The sequence below is a fragment of the Ascaphus truei genome, chromosome 1, assembly GCF_040206685.1.
Source record: "Ascaphus truei isolate aAscTru1 chromosome 1, aAscTru1.hap1, whole genome shotgun sequence".
NCBI classification, from domain to species: Eukaryota; Metazoa; Chordata; class Amphibia; order Anura; family Ascaphidae; genus Ascaphus; species Ascaphus truei.
The window spans coordinates 445,555,804-445,575,662 of NC_134483.1; the positions used below are offsets into that span (position 1 = coordinate 445,555,804).

Consider the following 19,859-nt stretch of genomic DNA (forward strand, 5'->3'; position numbering starts at 1 on the left):
GTGCTTTCACAAATATATAATAAGATTATAATGAATTCCTACTTTTTGTGTTTTTGAAAAATATGAATGTAAGTGTGCAATGGTTTCTAGATTGTGTTACTTGTACAGTACTAGGTACATAAGCAGACTGAATAATCTCTGGATCTCCCCAAAGCCTGAAGCCAGACATACACACCTGATTTCACCTATGCCTTCCTGCCATCTCTTCTCCTTTAAATGGTGTTAACCTTTGCATTTAACACCCATCTACAGCACTTATTACCTCACCTGCTGTCTCTGTAAGTTTCCCCTCAAACCTCTTAGATTGTAAGCTCTTTGGGGCAGGGATTTCTTTTCCCATTGTCTGATTTTTGCTGCACTTATTGTATTTGTAAAATTCCCTGTACTGTATTGTTTGTGAAGTGCTGAGTACACTTTTGCCGCTATATAAATAAAGACATACAATACAATACAATAATGAGCTGAAGAAGTACTGTACAGTACAATGTATGATTCGGATATTTAGTAGCAGACACTGTGCCTCAAATTGTAAATATACTGTATGCTGGGGATTTAAACTTGAATTCATGCGGCACCGAAAACAGTAAGTCTGCCTACATCTGTAATGTACAGTATGATTCTGATAGTTGTAGTTGCGATGCCTTAGATTGCAAATAAATGTCGGGATTTACTATACTCTATCTGTATCAAAGCGTAACAAACATTTCATACAGCAGATTGCGCATTGAATACAGTACAGTATTTTTGCCCATGCATGCAAAGAACATCACATGTTTTTCAATACAAGATACAATGTAGAAATGTCTCACTTTAAACAGTGCTTTTCTTTGTTTATATGACCTTGAAAAGTAGCTGGTTCACACTTTACTCAAACAATATACATTAAGCTACAGTTTGACTCAGAACGCTTTTAACATGGCACATAAATGCAATGAACTGTCATTGACTCGCACACCCCATAGTTACTGTATATTTTTAAACATATGTTGTGCTATTAAGACACAAGACAAATAAGAGGTGAACCCTCTCTACGATCTGTCAGTATATCACTGGCAAGTACCCATTCTCCAACAACAAAAAGCCTGGAAGAATTCTATTTGACACAATTTAAGCATTAATGATTGCTTTATTAGAGTAGCGTACCTGCCGGATTGGAGGGCAGGTTCTGGATACTGGTCCCATCTTCGACTGATATTTTCCATGTTGGGGACTTACCAGTCATTGAAAATGATGACTGAAATATATATTTTTGGAATAGTACTGTTTTTAATGCAGTAATTTTGTTCATTGTGTAATACTTGTTTACATCTTTCTTTTTTTTGCTGATTCAGCCGGCTGATCAACATCAATACCATGTACGAAACACATCCAGTTATAATGGATAATCAAGTTATTGTATGACTTGCATTCAATTGGAAATACCTCTACTGCGTTTCATATAGTTGAATGACCCGCATATGCATTCCATACAGGTTCCATAGAACACGCATGCGCACAGACACAAGATCAAGCACAGTTTAATTCATACATTTATATATTTTCTCTTATTAATAAGTAACAATCTCACAATTATTTTACAGGTGAAACTGTACAAGAAATAAACAGAAAGGAAATACAGATTCCAAAAGACAGATCCTGCAGAAACTCCAAAACGGGGCACTCAAGGTTGATGAAAGGTATTACAAAATGTATTATTAGTAACAATGGCCAAAAATAGACAAAACAATGCTAAAATCAATTAAAAAACATATAAACACTACTCCGGATCATCTAAATATAATCCTAAATGGTTGCCGCATGCAAGAAAACTATCATAAGTCATACAGCACAAAACAATAGTCAGAAATGTGTGTGCTGAATATGTCAGTGAATGAATACTTGCAGCAATCACAGATATCCAGAAGGGGTAATTAAACCTCTCCCAATTTAAAGGATGACTGTCCAGCTGGAAAAAGATCTGTCAGAGTAAAATACAGCTGACAAACACTGGTGCCCCCCTGGTATAGAGTAAGCTAATGCCATGAGACTATGGGCCTTATTCAGAGAGGGTTGATTAAAAAAATCGCCAGGGAATTTAAAATGGCGTTTTTTTGGGCGTTGCTATCACAGTATTCAGAAAGGCTCGATTACCAGTGATAGCAAAATTCCCAAAACGGGCGAGTTGCTGCCAGCGAGAGCATCGAGCCTCTGAAAAGGCCTAAACCGGAGATTCATTTCTGCTGCAGAGAGAGCTGCTCTGAGAGAGCCGCCTCTCACAGCTGAAATGTCGCCCGAAAATTATTTATTTAAATATACATTTCTTTAATAGTGTAGAGGTGCAGGGGGTCTCCGGAGCTGAACCACGTTGGTTTTATGTCCAGGGACCCCCTGCTTCCCGAGATACAGGTACCTTTATGGGGTGCCGGTATCTCCTATGCAAGGAAATGTCCCGGTCACGTGACGCGGGACATTTCAATGCAGAGGGATACTGGCACCCCATAAAGGGGCCTGTATCTCGGGAAGCAGGGGGTCCCCGGACATAAAACCAACGTGGTTCAGCTCCGGAGACCCCCTGCACCTCTACACTATTAAAGAAATGTATATTAATAAATATGTAAAAAAAACATCAATACACGCCCCCCTCCGCCCAAACCCATACAGTACAGTAATGGGCAAAATAACTATTATCCAGATATGGATAATAGATTATAACAAAAGACAGATAAAGTGCGCAAATTAATAGTTCTATTGAGTAAACCCTTAACCACCGTGTGTTAGATAAAACAAAATACAACCTCTAATTCGATAGGTGACCTGCAGCTATATGAACAGGGGTAAACCCCTTAGGCAACTGAAACACAAAAAAGACAAAAGCGCAAACGCACATAGTGAAGTTTGTAAAAATGGGTGGATATAATTTTAGGGTATAATATCTGCGTACATCAGGTTAATGGTTATAAAGCATTTCATGTACAATACATGAGTTTACCAACGCCGCACTGCCGCCTCCAGACTTTAGGAATTCTCTCTCACAGCATCCAGGACACGCTGTCTCGGTTATAGTAGGAAACCTCCTCTGTGGTGCTGTGTCTCGGTCAGTCTCCTTCCCCGATCGCTGCCGTTATAGCTGCTCCTTCTCGGGTCTGTTTCCAGCTACCACTGCGTCCCAGCTCACTTCGGCAGTAGGTCACGTGTCCCGCGGGGTTTTCGACCGGCCGCAAAGGGAGGTGATGCCGTAAAGCACGATCTTAGCTTTACTGCAGTTTGCCGAATGCAGTTTTTTTGTGAGAAATCAGTCCAATGCAGGAAAAATCACACAAAGTGTGGGGATACAGTCCTAGGACTTATTAAAATCTTTATCCAACGCGTTTCGAAGCATAAGCTTCTTCTTCAGGGATAAATTGAACTGAATTAAGAGCATATTTATACCCATAGTCCGCTACTGATTGGTCACAATCAGAGGTGTCTACACCAATCTGATCCTCACTTTGCACCATCCCACAAGTGTGGGTATTTGAAGTAAGGACTTCTTAAAATGCTCTGGAGGGTTGACCTGTACAGTGCTGGTCCAGGGGTATAATAAAATCACAATACATTTATTCATTTATTAATACATTTTAGCAACTTAAAAAACACTTAAATAAAAATGCCAGTGATTAAGAGTATTTCAAAGGCTCTGAAATAAAACAAACAGGTGTTAATTACACGTATAAAAAATGATATTACTTATTATTTGCTATGAATGGGTATCACCGATGTTGTTCAAATTATATATATAAATAAAACCAAGCACTCAGTTACTCTGAGACATATATACCTGTACGGGGCTTATTTGTACATATTATTTAGTAGAGACACCAAAGGTCTATATTTTCGTTTAGACCTTTAGGACCTAAAGACTTCAATTGGTGGATCCAATAAGTTTCTTGGATTGATATATCTTTTATTCTGTCTCCACCACGTCTGTTTTGGGGGATGGTTTTAATCCCTTTGAAAGTCAGGGTTGTGGGGTCTTTATTATGGTGGGTTGCGAAGTGACGGCTTACACTATGAGTCTGTAGTGCATGTTTGATATTTCTCACGTGCTCTTGTATACGTGTTTTCAGACATCGTTTTGTGCGGCCTACATATTGCAGGCCGCAGGGGCATTCTAGTAAGTACACTAAGAATCTTGTATTGCAATTGATAAATTCTGTAATGTTGTATACTTTGTTATCTATATTTGATCTAAATGTTTTGCGTTCAGTATGTAGGAGTTTACATATACAGCATCTTCCACAGGGAAAGTTCCCTACTAGATTGTTACTCAACCAGGATTGGGCACCTCTATTTGTTACAGTTTTCCCAATATCACTCGGCACTAATGTGTCTTTTAAACTGCGAGCCTTCCTGTATATAAACTTGGGAGATGTGTTTATGTGTCCACTGAGAATGGGGTCTGTAGAGATAATACCCCAGTGTTTTTTTATGACTCCTATTTGTCTGTGCATAGAGTTATAGTTTGTAATGAATGGAACTTCTATTCGGTCCTCATCCGCATCTAAAGAGTTTTTCTTTTTTTGTATTAACAGTTTATTTCGATCTATTTTTCTAACCTTATCTAATTCAAGTCTGAGTTGTTTATAATTATATCCTCTTTCTAAAAATCTTAAGAACAAAAATTGGGCCTGTAATTCAAAATCTGCCTCATTGCTGCAGTTTCTCTTTATTCTCATGAACTGACCTCCAGGTATGTTGCTAATCCAAGTTTTTTTATGGTTTCTGGAGGCCAGTAAGAGATTATTCGTGTCTACCTTTTTAAAGAAGGTTTTGGTTGTTACCCCTTCTGCCACTGAGGCTGTTAAATCCAGATCTAAATAGCTGACATTCTCTGCGTGTGTTACATGGGTGAATACCAGGTTATGGTCATTGTGATTGATGTAGTTCATAAATCTATCTACTGATTCTTCGTCACCCTCCCACACACAGAGAATGTCATCTATATAGCGACGCCATATCACTATATTTTTCAGGAATGGATTTTCCTTCCAGATGAAAATTTCCTCCCAGTTCCCCATATACAGGTTTGCGAAGCTGGGGGCAAACCGTGTGCCCATTGCAGTTCCGCAAACCTGCAAGAAGAACTGGGAAAGAAAAAGAAAATAGTTGTGGCTAAGCACATATTTTATGGCTTCTAATATGAACCATCTGTTTAGATCTGTGATGTTTGATTCTCGTCTCAGGTAATCCTCCACTGCCGCAATGCCCTTAATATGTGGAATGCTGGTGTACAATGCTTGGACGTCACACGTCAGCCATCTATACGAGCTTTTCCGCCAACTTAGAGCAACATGATGATGAGACCGCAAAAACCAAGCACTTTAAATTTTATAGAGACAAAACTGACTACGATACAAATAAACAACGAACCTGGGCCAAAGATAATACCAAAGGAAAGATGACTGACACTAAAAGTGTGAATGACACTAATGGGGATTCTAATAATCGCCCTAATGGAGACCAAAATGACAGAGGGAGACAATATGGAGGTCATCAGTCTACAGATAGAAGGGAACACCCTAGAAGAGATAGATCGTATCCCCAAAGGGGAGGACACCCTAGGAACCCTAACTATAAAGGGAGAAACTATGACGAAAACTGTAAATACAATAGAAACAGACAAAATAATTATCAACAACCAAACGAGTCATATAGACCCCCTGTGAGGATATCAGAACATATACGTGAGAATCGCCCTGCACCCTCCCCTTCTCCCTCCTCTCCATCTCTTTTTTTAGATCTAATAAGGAGCAGGCATGGCTCTCCCGAAAAAGAAGTGAAAAGCACAGAGAACCACAAACAGGTGATCTCAGGGACCAAGCTAAAAAGACCATTGCCAGAAGAGGGAAGAGAGGAGGATCCAGGGTCCAAAAGAAAAGAATTCTAGGGACTCAACCTACTCAGGTAGATAGAGGGATTTTTAATCTCTCCACGTTTATCCTCACAGAGGATCAAAAAAGAGTCCTAAGCAAAGGACTCTCTTTTTCTAAAACTAGTGGGTCAAACTCATTTCAACTTTTCAAAGATCTTAATAAATTCACAAGAAATATCACACTAAAAAGACACTTTATTAAGTTGAAAAAAGAATCTAATAATATAGTAGATACAATTCAAGCAATAGATAAAGATAAAGCAACAACAGTATGTATCCATACGCCGTTTAAGACCCAATCCACCTTTTACCCATATCACTCTAGGGGTAACCATGTAGAAACCTTTTTTGATATGGTTTATAATGATCTAAATAAAATTAACAATAGCAATAGAAAATGGAACATTAAACAAAATATGTCCAAGGCTGAAAATCTTGCATTAAAATTTCTGCAGGATAACAACAAAATAATTATTAGACAGGCTGACAAGGGAGGAGGTGTGGTTCTACAAGATCGCTCTACATATGAGCAAGAGGCACACCGACTCCTTTGTGACCCTGTCTTCTACAAGAAACTAACCTCAGACCCTACATCATTATTTCTAATTACTCTTAAAAAACTTCTAGATGACGCATTATCTCAAACAATAATAACAGAGAAAGAATATGGGTTTCTTTACAATAAGTCACCAAAAATACCGGTGTTCTACCACTTACCAAAGCTGCACAAGTCTCTTATAAACCCGCCAGGGAGACCAATAGTCTCAGGTATATCCTCACTGACAGCAAACCTATCCCAGTATGTGGATTACTTCCTGCAAAGAATCGTAGGGGAGTTACCTTCATATCTAAAGGACTCCTCTGCGGTATTAAATCTCTTTGCAAAATTCGAATGGAAAAGCTCGTATAGATGGCTGACGTGTGACGTCCAAGCATTGTACACCAGCATTCCACATATTAAGGGCATTGCGGCAGTGGAGGATTACCTGAGACGAGAATCAAACATCACAGATCTAAACAGATGGTTTATATTAGAAGCCATAAAATATGTGCTTAGCCACAACTATTTTCTTTTTCTTTCCCAGTTCTTCTTGCAGGTTTGCGGAACTGCAATGGGCACACGGTTTGCCCCCAGCTTCGCAAACCTGTATATGGGGAACTGGGAGGAAATTTTGAATTACAGGCCCAATTTTTGTTCTTAAGATTTTTAGAAAGAGGATATAATTATAAACAACTCAGACTTTAATTAGTTAAGGTTAGAAAAATAGATCGAAATAAACTGTAAATAAAAAAAAACAAAAAAAACTCTTTAGATGCGGATGAGGACCGAATAGAAGTTCCATTCATTACAAACTATAACTCTATGCACAGACAAATAGAAGGAGTCATAAAAAAACACTGGGGTATTATCTCTACAGACCCCATTCTCAGTGGACACATAAACACATCTCCCAAGTTTATATACAGGAAGGCTCGCAGTTTAAAAGACACATTAGTGCCGAGTGATATTGGGAAAACTGTAACAAATAGAGGTGCCCAATCCTGGTTGAGTAACAATCTAGTAGGGAACTTTCCCTGTGGAAGATGCTGTATATGTAAACTCCTACATACTGAACGCAAAACATTTAGATCAAATATAGATAACAAAGTATACAACATTACTGAATTTATCAATTGCAATACAAGATTCTTAGTGTACTTACTAGAATGCCCCTGCGGCCTGCAATATGTAGGCCGCACAAAACGATGTCTGAAAACACGTATACAAGAGCACGTGAGAAATATCAAACATGCACTACAGACTCATAGTGTAAGCCGTCACTTCGCAACCCACCATAATAAAGACCCCACAACCCTGACTTTCAAAGGGATTAAAACCATCCCCCAAAACAGACGTGGTGGAGACAGAATAAAAGATATATCAATCCAAGAAACTTATTGGATCCACCAATTGAAGTCTTTAGGTCCTAAAGGTCTAAACGAAAATATAGACCTTTGGTGTCTCTACTAAATAATATGTACAAATAAGCCCCGTACAGGTATATATGTCTCAGAGTAACTGAGTGCTTGGTTTTATTTATATATATAATTTGAACAACATCGGTGATACCCATTCATAGCAAATAATAAGTAATATCATTTTTTATACGTGTAATTAACACCTGTTTGTTTTATTTCAGAGCCTTTGAAATACTCTTAATCACTGGCATTTTTATTTAAGTGTTTTTTAAGTTGCTAATATGTATTAATAAATGAATAAATGTATTGTGATTTTATTATACCCCTGGACCAGCACTGAACAGGTCAACCCTCCAGAGCATTTTAAGAAGTCCTTACTTCAAATACCCACACTTGTGGGATGGTGCAAAGTGAGGATCAGATTGGTGTAGACACCTCTGATTGTGACCAATCAGTAGCGGACTATGGGTATAAATATGCTCTTAATTCAGTTCAATTTATCCCTGAAGAAGAAGCTTATGCTTCGAAACGCGTTGGATAAAGATTTTAATAAGTCCTAGGACTGTATCTCCACACTTTGTGTGATTTTTCCTGCATTGGACTGATTTCTCACAAAAAAACTGCATTCGGCAAACTGCAGTAAAGCTAAGATCGTGCTTTACGGCATCACCTCCCTTTGCGGCCGGTCGAAAACCCCGCGGGACACGTGACCTACTGCCGAAGTGAGCTGGGACGCAGTGGTAGCTGGAAACAAACCCGAGAAGGAGCAGCTATAACGGCAGCGATCGGGGAAGGAGACTGACCGAGACACAGCACCACAGAGGAGGTTTCCTACTATAACCGAGACAGCGTGTCCTGGATGCTGTGAGAGAGAATTCCTAAAGTCTGGAGGCGGCAGTGCGGCGTTGGTAAACTCATGTATTGTACATGAAATGCTTTATACCCATTAACCTGATGTACGCAGATATTATACCCTAAAATTATATCCACCCATTTTTACAAACTTCACTATGTGCGTTTGCGCTTTTGTCTTTTTTGTGTTTCATGGATAATAGATTATTTGCCCATTATTAAACACTGCATTAGCATACATAAATAAAGTAAATAAATAAAGTTATACTTACCACAACAGCAGGTCCCTCTGTCCTCCGTTGCCAGAAAGCATATATACATAATAAAGACATTCTAATGGCCCATAACCCCTTAATCACCTTAGTGGTTACTAACCGCTATAGTCATTAAGGGGTTAACCCACCCTGACCCGATACCAACCCGGGAGGCCTAAGCACCCACCCTGACTGACTATACCCACCCTATACCCATTGAGTAGTATAGTGGTACATCATAGCCATATAATAATAATATGGGCATGATAAGCCTCTATAGCAATCAATGGGCACCCTAATCACAATACAGTAATACACAAGACACACAGTAATAAAACATAACTAAACTCCAAAAAATCACACGTCACTAAATAAAAACAGTAGCCAGCTAATCCAATCAATAGAAGCAATTACAACATCAACAATGAATTAATTAAACCATTACCCAATCAAACCAATAAATTCCTAAACCAACTCAAAATGAATAGTAACACTAACCAATCCAAACAATGAATTACTACAACATTAATGAATGTAACCATTAAAACTCAAAGAAATAAATTTAAACAATCTCTGAAGTAACCATAAAACACATTAGCTAACATAATATAACATTAAGTACAAGCGAACACCAATCGCAAACCTTTTATTACATTAAGCATGAACAAGCAATCACATCCACATAATAAACTGCAATAACAAGTGAGAAATACCCCCCAAATATTGTCATAATAATGTATTAATCTGTACCCTAAAGAGGTACCGATTAATATATTATCAGTCAATCACATTGGTGACGTCACAAGCCATATTTAAGACCGTGACGCCTCATTTGAGCCCAAGAAGCCGACGAGACAGCCTCTGCTGGGATTTAACATGGGGTATTTTGGATTGACAGATGAAGAAAGAAGATAAAGAAGAACAAGAAATGGTTACAGATGAAGATAGAAGAAGGTGATTAAAGAAAGAAAATAGAAGATTGGGGTACCTGAGCCGGATCTTCATGGCGGATGGCATCGGATGCTGTTGGAGGCCTTCAAGGTACGTGAGCTTCCTGTTTCCCCGGGAGTCGGAGGGCCACCGCTTCTAATGATAAGTAATATATTCAATGCTTGAAAATGTCTCTTTTTACAGGTTTAATCTTTGGATGTGTTTTTTGATTTTTTGGGGGAGGCACATTGACTGATAATATATTAATCGGTACCTCTTTAGGGTACAGATTAATACATTATTATGACAATATTTGGGGGTTAGCCGCTAAGGTAATGAAGTTGCTGTACATGCATGTTTCCTGCCTCGGATGCATGCCGGGGGGTTCCGGAGCTGCTATTAATGGCTATCAGCTCCGGAGACACCCGGCATCAATCCGAGGCAGTTAAGGGGCCTGATTTTTTCTAACTACCGACACATCGCTGCTCATCGAGGCATCTCCCCACCAATTGACCAAAAATGTTGTGGTGAATTGGATTTAGGGAGAAGACCACCTTTTAGGGCTGCGATGGGCTGCGATAGGCCACGACAGCCGACTCGTGGGTCTTTGAATCGCGCGAGTTTATCAACCATCCGAAAATGGTCGATAAGTGGCTGATCGCTGCTCAGTTGGCGAATTGCGGATGGTGATAAAATTTTGTGTCGATACAGGCCGTTATCGAGCACTTATCGAGGCTATAATACGAGTACCCATTTTGGGTGATAAGTGCTCGATAAGGGCCTTATCGAGGCTTTCTGAATAAGGCCCTATCACTTCCCTGATAAATAATAGAACCAGAAAAGAGCTGGCAGCAGTGCACTCACATTTCTAATATGAAAGGGATAGGTAAAATTAATATGAAAATGGCACACAGTCTACAAGGCGGACTGATATATACTGTAGAGATAGGTAAACTCACCACAATTCTATTCACAGAAGTAATTTCTGAAGTATTGTGCATTGTTGGTTTTACATGGCAAGTCTTTCCTGCTGATCTTGTTTTGTAAACAGTATGTAATAATATATACCGGGAAAGCACAAGAAACACATGCAATGCAGGAACATGTCAATTCAGAATCCTGCTGCAATTGGTTTTCAAGATGGATAATAGAAATAAGGAACTATATGTTGACAGCTTGAACATTCAAGTGATAACAGTACACTACAAGACAATTTATGGAGGTTATCGCTTTCTCATCAAGAGGAAAAAGAGCTCAGTTAAAAAAAAAAAAAAATTACAGAACAGTACACCTTAATAATGTCTACAATTCGTTAATGTACACAACTTTGTTTACAGAATTTATACTGGTCTTTCCTTGCGTACAGCCGAGCCTGTCTTAAAGACCATCTTTGTACCAGTTTATTTTGAATGACAAGTGCAGTGCTTGTCTGTGTCAAATATGCTCCATAATGGTTGATGATGGGGTGCATGTTTTAAACTAGTTATGGCCTCACATAGGGCAGGAATGTTGGCCTTGTGATAAATGTAATGCCGGTAGGATTGCCAGGTGTCCGGTTTCAGGCCGGTAATTCGGATGCCTCTCCTTGAAGAAGTCAGCGCAACAGCTGACAAAACGGCGTAGATTCGCATCATCAATGTCCGACAGCTGACTGTGAGAAGAGTGCCTAATCGCATGTGAGGAGTAAGAGCAACTATTTCAGTTATATTGGCGGAACAAAGTGGAAGGCTGCATTTGTCTGTCTGTCTGGCTGAGTCTGAGTCTAACATCAAGCAGAGACACGAGTGAATATTCAATTTGAACGAATACAGCTGTCTTGTGTGAGGGGGTAATCCAGGAAGTGGAAGTGGAACAGTGTCTCCAGTGTTACCCGGATCAGCATCGCATGTTCATCTCCAGCGTGATTTCGTTGGTGTGCTGACGGAGGGACGCGGAGACCCCTGTGATCATCGCGGTTACATCCTTTGGTGAGACCATTCCTTAATCCCTTGCCTATGCTATTTGCTTACCCCCCCCATCTCCATCTATAGAGGTCAATATCAGCCTGATTTTTCCACGTTTGCATCTGCAATCTATCATCTGACGGGTCAATTACCTCTCCCCATTTGTTGCTCCAGTCATTTGTTACCTATCGAGTGACAATTCCTCCCACATCTCACTGCCTCCTACATTTGCGTTATTGGACATTTTTTGGTCAAATTTCCCTTCTTTTTTATTTTCAAGAGTACTCATGTTTTTTATTGTCATATATTGTGTTTATTGTGTCTATTGGCATCATTGTGTTTGTTTTAATCTGCTCAGTCACCTACTGTAGACTTCCTTGCTTAGTTAATATTTTCCTGTTTTTTTTATTGCTATACAGGATTGCATCTTTTTTCTTTCTTCCATTTAATCAGGATAGGCAAATCCTCATTAGGGCTGCATCCTGCTAGCTCATTTCACTAGTCACCCATTTACTCACTTATAGTATTTCATTTGTGTTAGTCCTAGCGCTGAATTCTTTCTGTGTTATTTCTATATGTATATATATATATATATATTATAGTGGAGTGAAATAACACAGCACAATGTGCCACAGAGACCCACAGCAGCGGGCCTCTAACAACACATAGAATAAATATATACTATAATCAGTGGACAATGTACATTAAGTGTGGTAACAGCACAAAGTGCCTCAAGAAGACACAGTGTGAGACTTCAACAGCACTTGGGAGAGACCAGATGTACTCCCCTCACTATTAGAATACCTATGAGTACTTAGTTAATTGTATATAAAGGCTGTATCACTGATATTGCTGATTGAGACTGATGACATCATCACGTGCTCAACGCACGTTTCCCTCCAGCTACGGAGCTTCTTCAGGAACAATTTTGCAGTAGACAAGAAGCAAAGCTTGTTTATGGCCAACCATCTCCATGGAGATGCTGTACATAGCCCCCATTGCGCATGCTTGATTGTCCATAATGGTATAATTGCTCATGCGCAAATTAGTGCATGTTAACTAAAAATAAAAATATGTTTAAAAGGTGATCTTATGGCCAAGGCAGATATAAAGTCACTGTTTAGGTTGCTACTAGTTTACACTGAAAGCTTTTAATTTCTGACAGCATACTGACATGGACAATGTTACACTGATAAATGCAGCACAATGAGTTATGCCCTATCTTGTGCCTATTTTGAGGCTTTCAATTTTTGAAGTGAAACTTCTTTAGCGGCACCTACCACATGAGGAAAATTGCATGGCAGTGAATCGAATTGATGGAGTCAGTGGTGACGGAAGTGACGTCACAGCTGGCAGAAGAGGCCATCAGCAATGTCAGCTTCCAACACCAGCAGTCACCGGAGAGGAGGAAGGGAAGGCACCGCATGGGGGAGGGTAGAGGAGAAACACACACACACACTGCTGAACACCCCCTCTCCGTACCTCTGCGGAGGGGCGGAGGGGGAGGAGAGAGAGGGTCTGGCTCCGGGATGGGGGATTCAGACAGAGACAGCTAAGACATCCCACCCCATCAGGTGTCTCTGTACCTTCACAGGGGGGCTGGCTCGGGCCAGGGACTCAGACAGCAACAGCTCATACTCTTCCCCCTCCCCTCCCTGTACCTCCGTACTTCTGTACCTCTGCTGGGGGAAAGGGGAGGGGGAGCAAAGGGGGGGAGTTGGCAGAAGGCAACAGCAGCAGGACACGGAAAATAACACGCACCACACAGAGAGAGAGACACACACACTGACTGACACACACACTGACTGACACACACACACACACACACACACACGCACACACACACACACACACACACACACACACACACACACACAAGGAATTCACAGTTACTATAAATATAGACATGCAAATAGCTAAAACACGCATTCTAAGTCAAACTTCTTTGCGTTTTGGCAATTAAATTGTGTTTTGATTTTTTATTAAAACCATCACACTTACAAATACAATTTCTGTGATCAAACAGTGACAAAAGACAAAGAAGTTTCACTTAAAATGCGCGAGCTTGGCACACACACACACACACACACACACACACACACACACACTCACACACACACACACACACACACACACACACACACACACACACACACACACACACACACACACACACACACACACACACTTTTTTTGTTCAGTGGGTATTAAAATGTAAAACGAGCTCACTAAACATTGTATACTACTGTATTTGGGTGATCTTTTCTTTGTGGGCCAACAAAAGTGTCATATGCCGAGATAGTAATGATTTTTGAAGAGGCGGCAGAAGTTGCCATGCCCCAAGCCACAGACACTCGTAACATTCCTGGGTTTATAATTGTTAATATGCAGTCCATGTTACCTAAAAAGAACATTGAAACCTTGGGGGAGGACAAAAAAAAGCATGTACAGTAAGCCAACACAGCAAGAATGAACAAAATGCAATCTTTACTTTGGCAACTAAATTTAGTATGAAAGGTACTGCCACTGGGAAGCGAGAGGGGGAAGGGGTAAAGAAAGGGAACCACGTGATAGGGTTAATGATGATATGAAAACGTGGAAAACTTTCCTGAACATTTTTAATGGTAGGTCATTTTAGATAGAGGAATGGCAGAATAATGTGCAGCTAGAAATATGCGAATACATGGTGCATAATACAAAGGGCAATCGTGTGCAGAAAAATGGTTTGTAGAATGACAAGAGAAAGGTTGGTGCAAGAAAAAGACGGTATTGGAGGGGTTCCCCATAGTTGCAGCATATTGGGTGTAAATGAAGTGGGAAAGTATTCTCTTATGGTTCGACATGAGAGTGCTACTAATGCGATCAATAACGTTCCTGTATCAATTCTAAAATTATTATGGCATTTCCTCCTGTCATATCTACTGTACATAACAATATTCTATTGAAGGCCAGTGTGATGAATAACATAGTTGATTCTTTATCATGTCTACATTGACCACTTTTCCGGAAGCAGGGGTGTGGGGCGTGGCATGTTTCTCACACCTTTGAACACTCATGGAGACAGGGCTATGGGACAGATCAGGTAGTCCCTAGCACCAGGTACATGAGCAAGATACTGTACTAATAGACCTGTAGTAGAAGCTTGTTGAAATTTAGAGATGAGAATTCAGGTATACAGAACTAGGTAGAGGTCCTAAACAATCTTTATTTTAGGGGCCATTATCATGGAATAAAAAAAATACTCAAGTGCAGCGCAGAACTAGTGGGCATTTCATTTTTGTTTAGGTGGGTAAAAGGCAAGCTTGACATAACAAAACACTTCATGATCAAAAGAATTAGGACAGAGCAAGGAGGGCAACAGAGGAAACACAGGCCCATTACAGAGGGTATGCTATGCACTTGCAGCAACACGCAGCAGCTGGGTATGATTTGCTACTCACATTACAAAACAGTGCTATCGACAACAGCTTTCATGCTAGAATTCTTCTGTGGATTTTGAATTGGTGAACTCTTGACAATAAATGCATTTGCCAACCGAGGAGGTAAATATAATGAATATGCAGTGGTTGAAGAGGATATCTTAAGCATCAGGATAAAAAGATAAAAAAAGAGAAGGGAAAAGGATAAAAAAAGTTTCCCTAAAAGGCAAAGGAAAATGGTACACGCTTTAACGCATGCTCAATAGCCACATGTAGCAGAGTCCCCCTCCTTACCTCCGGTGAGGGGGGAACTGCTGGGATAGCCGGTGGAGCTCCGCGATGTATCGGAATGCGGGTGCTGCCATCTTAGGTGTCGCTCATGTGCAGAATAGCAGGTGCGCATGCGCAGTGTGCACAGTGCGGCGGCCATCTTAGAATGGCTCTGCAAGACGCTGCCCGGGACTACAAGTCCAAGGATCATCAGGGAGGGGGACACCACATTGGAAGTCCCAGCCAATAGGGCTCAAGGAGCAGAGAGAGACAGGATATCCTGCACGGGCTAGGAACATGCGCGTCAGTCAGACGGAGGGTGGCAAGAGGGTAGGTGGTGTCTAGGAAGCAGTGCCTCATGGACTAGGCCTAGTCTTGCCCCTTAGGCCTCAGCTAGGGACGCTTCCCCATTAGTACATAGAGGTACTATTGCACCGGTGGCCGGACAGCCATACGGTGTGCTGTGGTCTGGGATCAGGCCATAGGCCCACATAGATATGTGGTGAGGCACTCTGTGGTGTTTAGGTGCCACGGGCACCCTCAGTACTTTGGGGGAACCACACAGGGGTGTTGGGTATTGTATTGTGATATTGTATTGTGGGTGTGTTTATTGTTATAGTGTGTTATAGTAAAGAAGTTATATTATACTTAGTGTACAGTGGTTATTGAGTCATATGTGGGACCATTCTGCTCTGCTGGGATCCCTCATAGGTGGAGGCACTGCACCGAATGGAAAGAGATAGATCCCACCGTGCTCCCAGAAGCAGAGGCTTAGGCCTCCTGCATGCCAACAGGTACAGCAGCACATGTAGTTCTATAGTCCTAGGGAAAGGGGGCTATACACATATGCCCTGTAGAAAATTACGGAAACAGTTACCTATCTGCCCGGCACCTGACGAGACGGTGTGCTTTCACCTCTGCAAATAAATACACAAAATGTAATTTTGACTCCTGCTCATTTTACTGTGTGCGGCAGAATTTACCCTTGTTACAAATACTATAGGTTCCCCTTAATGATCTTGAAATTAACTAAAAGAAGGTGGAGATTAAAGACATTTGACAAATTTTGGAACCCACTTGTTTTGTATTGGGGCAGCAACAGTGGCCACCAGGAATGGCCGACCTGAAAAAAACATAAAAAGAATAGGTAGTTGGGAATTATTATAGTTCAAAGGTCACATTACAGTTGAAGGGATATATAAATAAAGACTTTAGCAAACACATAACGTAACCTTGTACAAGTACTGATGCAGCCACGAGTATCCGAACACTTGCCTGGGAAAATCTGGGGCAATACCCCAGTAATGCTGCAACATTTCAGTGACATTTCTGCAGACAGACTAATCGCCCATCGGATTAACACAGCCGGGGTCCCTGGCAGTCCCATTCAAACTGACCAGCGATCCCTGCTGTGTTAATCCGATGGGCCATTAGTTTGTTTGCAGAAATGTCACAGAAATGTTGCAGCATTACTGGGAGATTGCCCCAGATTTTCAAAAGCAAGTGTTCGGATACTCGTTGCTGCATCTGTAGTTAAACATTTAAATAAAAGATATAATATATTTTAGAAGCCTTCTAACTAGAACACTGTATCACTTTATGTCCCAAAAAGGCAATGGAGCTAGGTCAGAAAGGGGCTTTTATAAGATCACAAAGAGATTAACTTGCACAATAACTAAATGAATGGTCAGGAGAGGGCAGCTGGCAATTAGGCATCGGGAAATTTAATAAGAATTGGCAGACATGTACAGACATTGCAGAATTCATCTATCCAACTTGTAGCTGGACATTTTTTATATGACTATGGGCAGCAGTATAGAGGAAGCTGTAATGGGTTTTGGCTGGGAGAGAACCCAGACAGAGAAAAGAAGTTTCGCTCCTGTGATGTGGGACCTTACCAGAAAGGGCAGTACACTGCTCCTAGTGACTCCTGGCTAGCAGAAGGCTGTTCGCAGGGCTGCAGTGTAACAAAGTAAGAGGGTGGCTGTGATGGTGAAGGGATACCCAGGCCATTAATAAAGGTGTTTGGCCTGGCTGGGTGCCCCTGAACCAGGTTGGGAATTGTAGAGTGTCAGCTCTGCAACCCAACCAGGGTAATAATACTGTGAATGTATTAAAAATGCCTGTGTCTCTCCCCTCAGGGATAGGGGGGGCGAGAGTAATACCATGTATCAACTGTATAAGTCATGTACCCGGGTCCTGAGTCATAAAAGGTAACTGTGAAGTGTCAGCTCTGCAGTCCAGGGCTGGCTGCAATCCTGTTAATGTGTAATGTGTCTAAAATGCACCCACTACGCATAAGGGGCTTCTGTAACTGTTTAAATGGTTAATTGGATAATTTTGCCTGTGGTTATGTGGTGGAGCCCGGCATTACAACACTATATCACTGTGTTGCAGACAAGCAGGGGAAGCCTTAACCGCGAGCTAAATTGGTTAAGTGGTCTGCGGTCATGAAAAGATGCCTGATTGCAACAATGTACATGTATAATGTGGTCTCATTATCCTATTAAGGTCAATTGGAGAAGTGCGCCTGCGGTTATCGATTGGGTCCGGGCATTGCAACATTGCATCCCGGCCCCAAACCGCAGACCGGGGAAAAGTTAAACCACAAACCACATCACAGTCCACACATAATTAGCTATCTAAGTTTTGATAGGAATGTCCTAGCTCGCTGATTTTTGATACGCAGCGTGCTAGGAGGTAATCATTTAACCAGGTATAGTTATGATACTCTAACGTTTATTTAAAGTCATAAATGAGAAGTGGCTCTGATTTTAGTATTTTAAAGTTATGAGAACCAGGGCATTTACATTTCAGCCAGGCAGGACAGCGGACACATTAAGCATTCAATATTGTAATTTATAATCAGCCATTTCAGGGGTGAGTCAAGCATAATGTAAGTCCGGACTTCTGAGACTCCCTGTGGAGATGACTCTAGAGTGTCTACGAAAGTCCAGGGCTTCAAAAGGTACTGACCTGGTGAAAGTGCTAAATGTCAGGAAATGTATATAAACAGTTTGCCTACCAGATGTCCGATCATCCTGGAGGAAGGTAGACATTCTGCCACCGTGCAAGGAGGCTTGGTCAGTTATGCTAAGCGGGTTAAGTGTGAAGTTAGCGCATGACCCTTGGCATACCGTGAAGCCCTTTGCCCGGCTGCAGGAACTGTTGGCAATCTTGCAATTGGGTAGGAATTTGCTTCCCACGCCAAGATTGGCTGTGTATTACCCAGATAGGCTTGGGAGGGTGTTATAAGCCCGTGCAGACTGTCGGGTATGTGTTCAACTCTGATCCATCGGAAGGTATAGCATGCGGTACAGAGATGATTCCATCGCAACCAAGGATTGTACCCCGCTATGAAAGTTCGTTAGCACTAAGGACTTGTAAACGAATTCTGAAAAGGCAGAATGAAAATATTCTTTTCAGTGAAGATACGGGGGCTGCAAGCGGTGTCCCTAGCCAAGGTCGGTTACACGGCTCTTTTTGTGCAGCAACCCCGCTTATGGGAATTGATGCCTAGAGACTGTATTTTGTGGATTTTTGTTCTGGAAATCTTTTATTTCATTTTGCTTCATTCCCGTAAGTGTTTTTTCATGTTATTTTGTAAATCAAGCTGTGTGTGTTTCTTGTGTGAATAAACTACAATTTATTTTATCTCACTTTTTGTTCAATCAAAGGATCCAGGTAATTATGTGTTAAAAGCACTGGTCTACATGACAGTGGCACAGGAGATTAGGTCATGGGTCTGCTGTGGGGTATATGATGGCAGAAACTGGTGCTGTGCTTTGCGCCTCCCGAAAATTGTGAAATGTTGGTGCAGTAACGGGTAAGTAGATGCTCTTGGTAAGGCCTTCTCAGCCAGGTCATAATATAATGTGGATAACTGGAATGTTTATGTACTCAATAAATGCTCTGACTAATTTTAAACCCATCATTGGTGTGAAGCAAATAATTTTATGTGGGGTATGGAGAGGTGTAGGGGGATACACTAGATAAAGGCCTGGTTGCCTAGCTAAAGTCACCGGTTGTGAATACTTTTCTCTTGTTTACTACCATGGATTAAATGACAGTAAAAGTGGCCAATTGATTACAATTTTAGTTATGATTCTGGTCAGTCTTTTATATCTTTTATAACTTAGTCCTATTTTCTTTAAGAAGCGCATTACATTTGGAGAAATATAGAACCACTTGTCATCATTATGCAATGCACCATGATCATTTTCAAGGGGGGGACGAGAGGGGGTAGGATCAAATATTAATTCTGCCCTCCATACACAATGAGGGTTAAATGTTTATGCAGTACTTTATGTGTAACATAGTGTATACAAAGTCTATGAACAAA

General features: G+C 41.0%; 1 protein-coding gene across 3 annotated transcripts in view; it reads right to left on the reverse strand.

The window, feature by feature from the left end:
- LOC142503754 (bifunctional heparan sulfate N-deacetylase/N-sulfotransferase 3-like) overlaps nucleotides 1-19,859 on the reverse strand; it is a 188,463-nt gene that overhangs the window by 120,337 nt on the left and 48,267 nt on the right. The gene's annotated exons all lie outside the window — the stretch shown is intronic.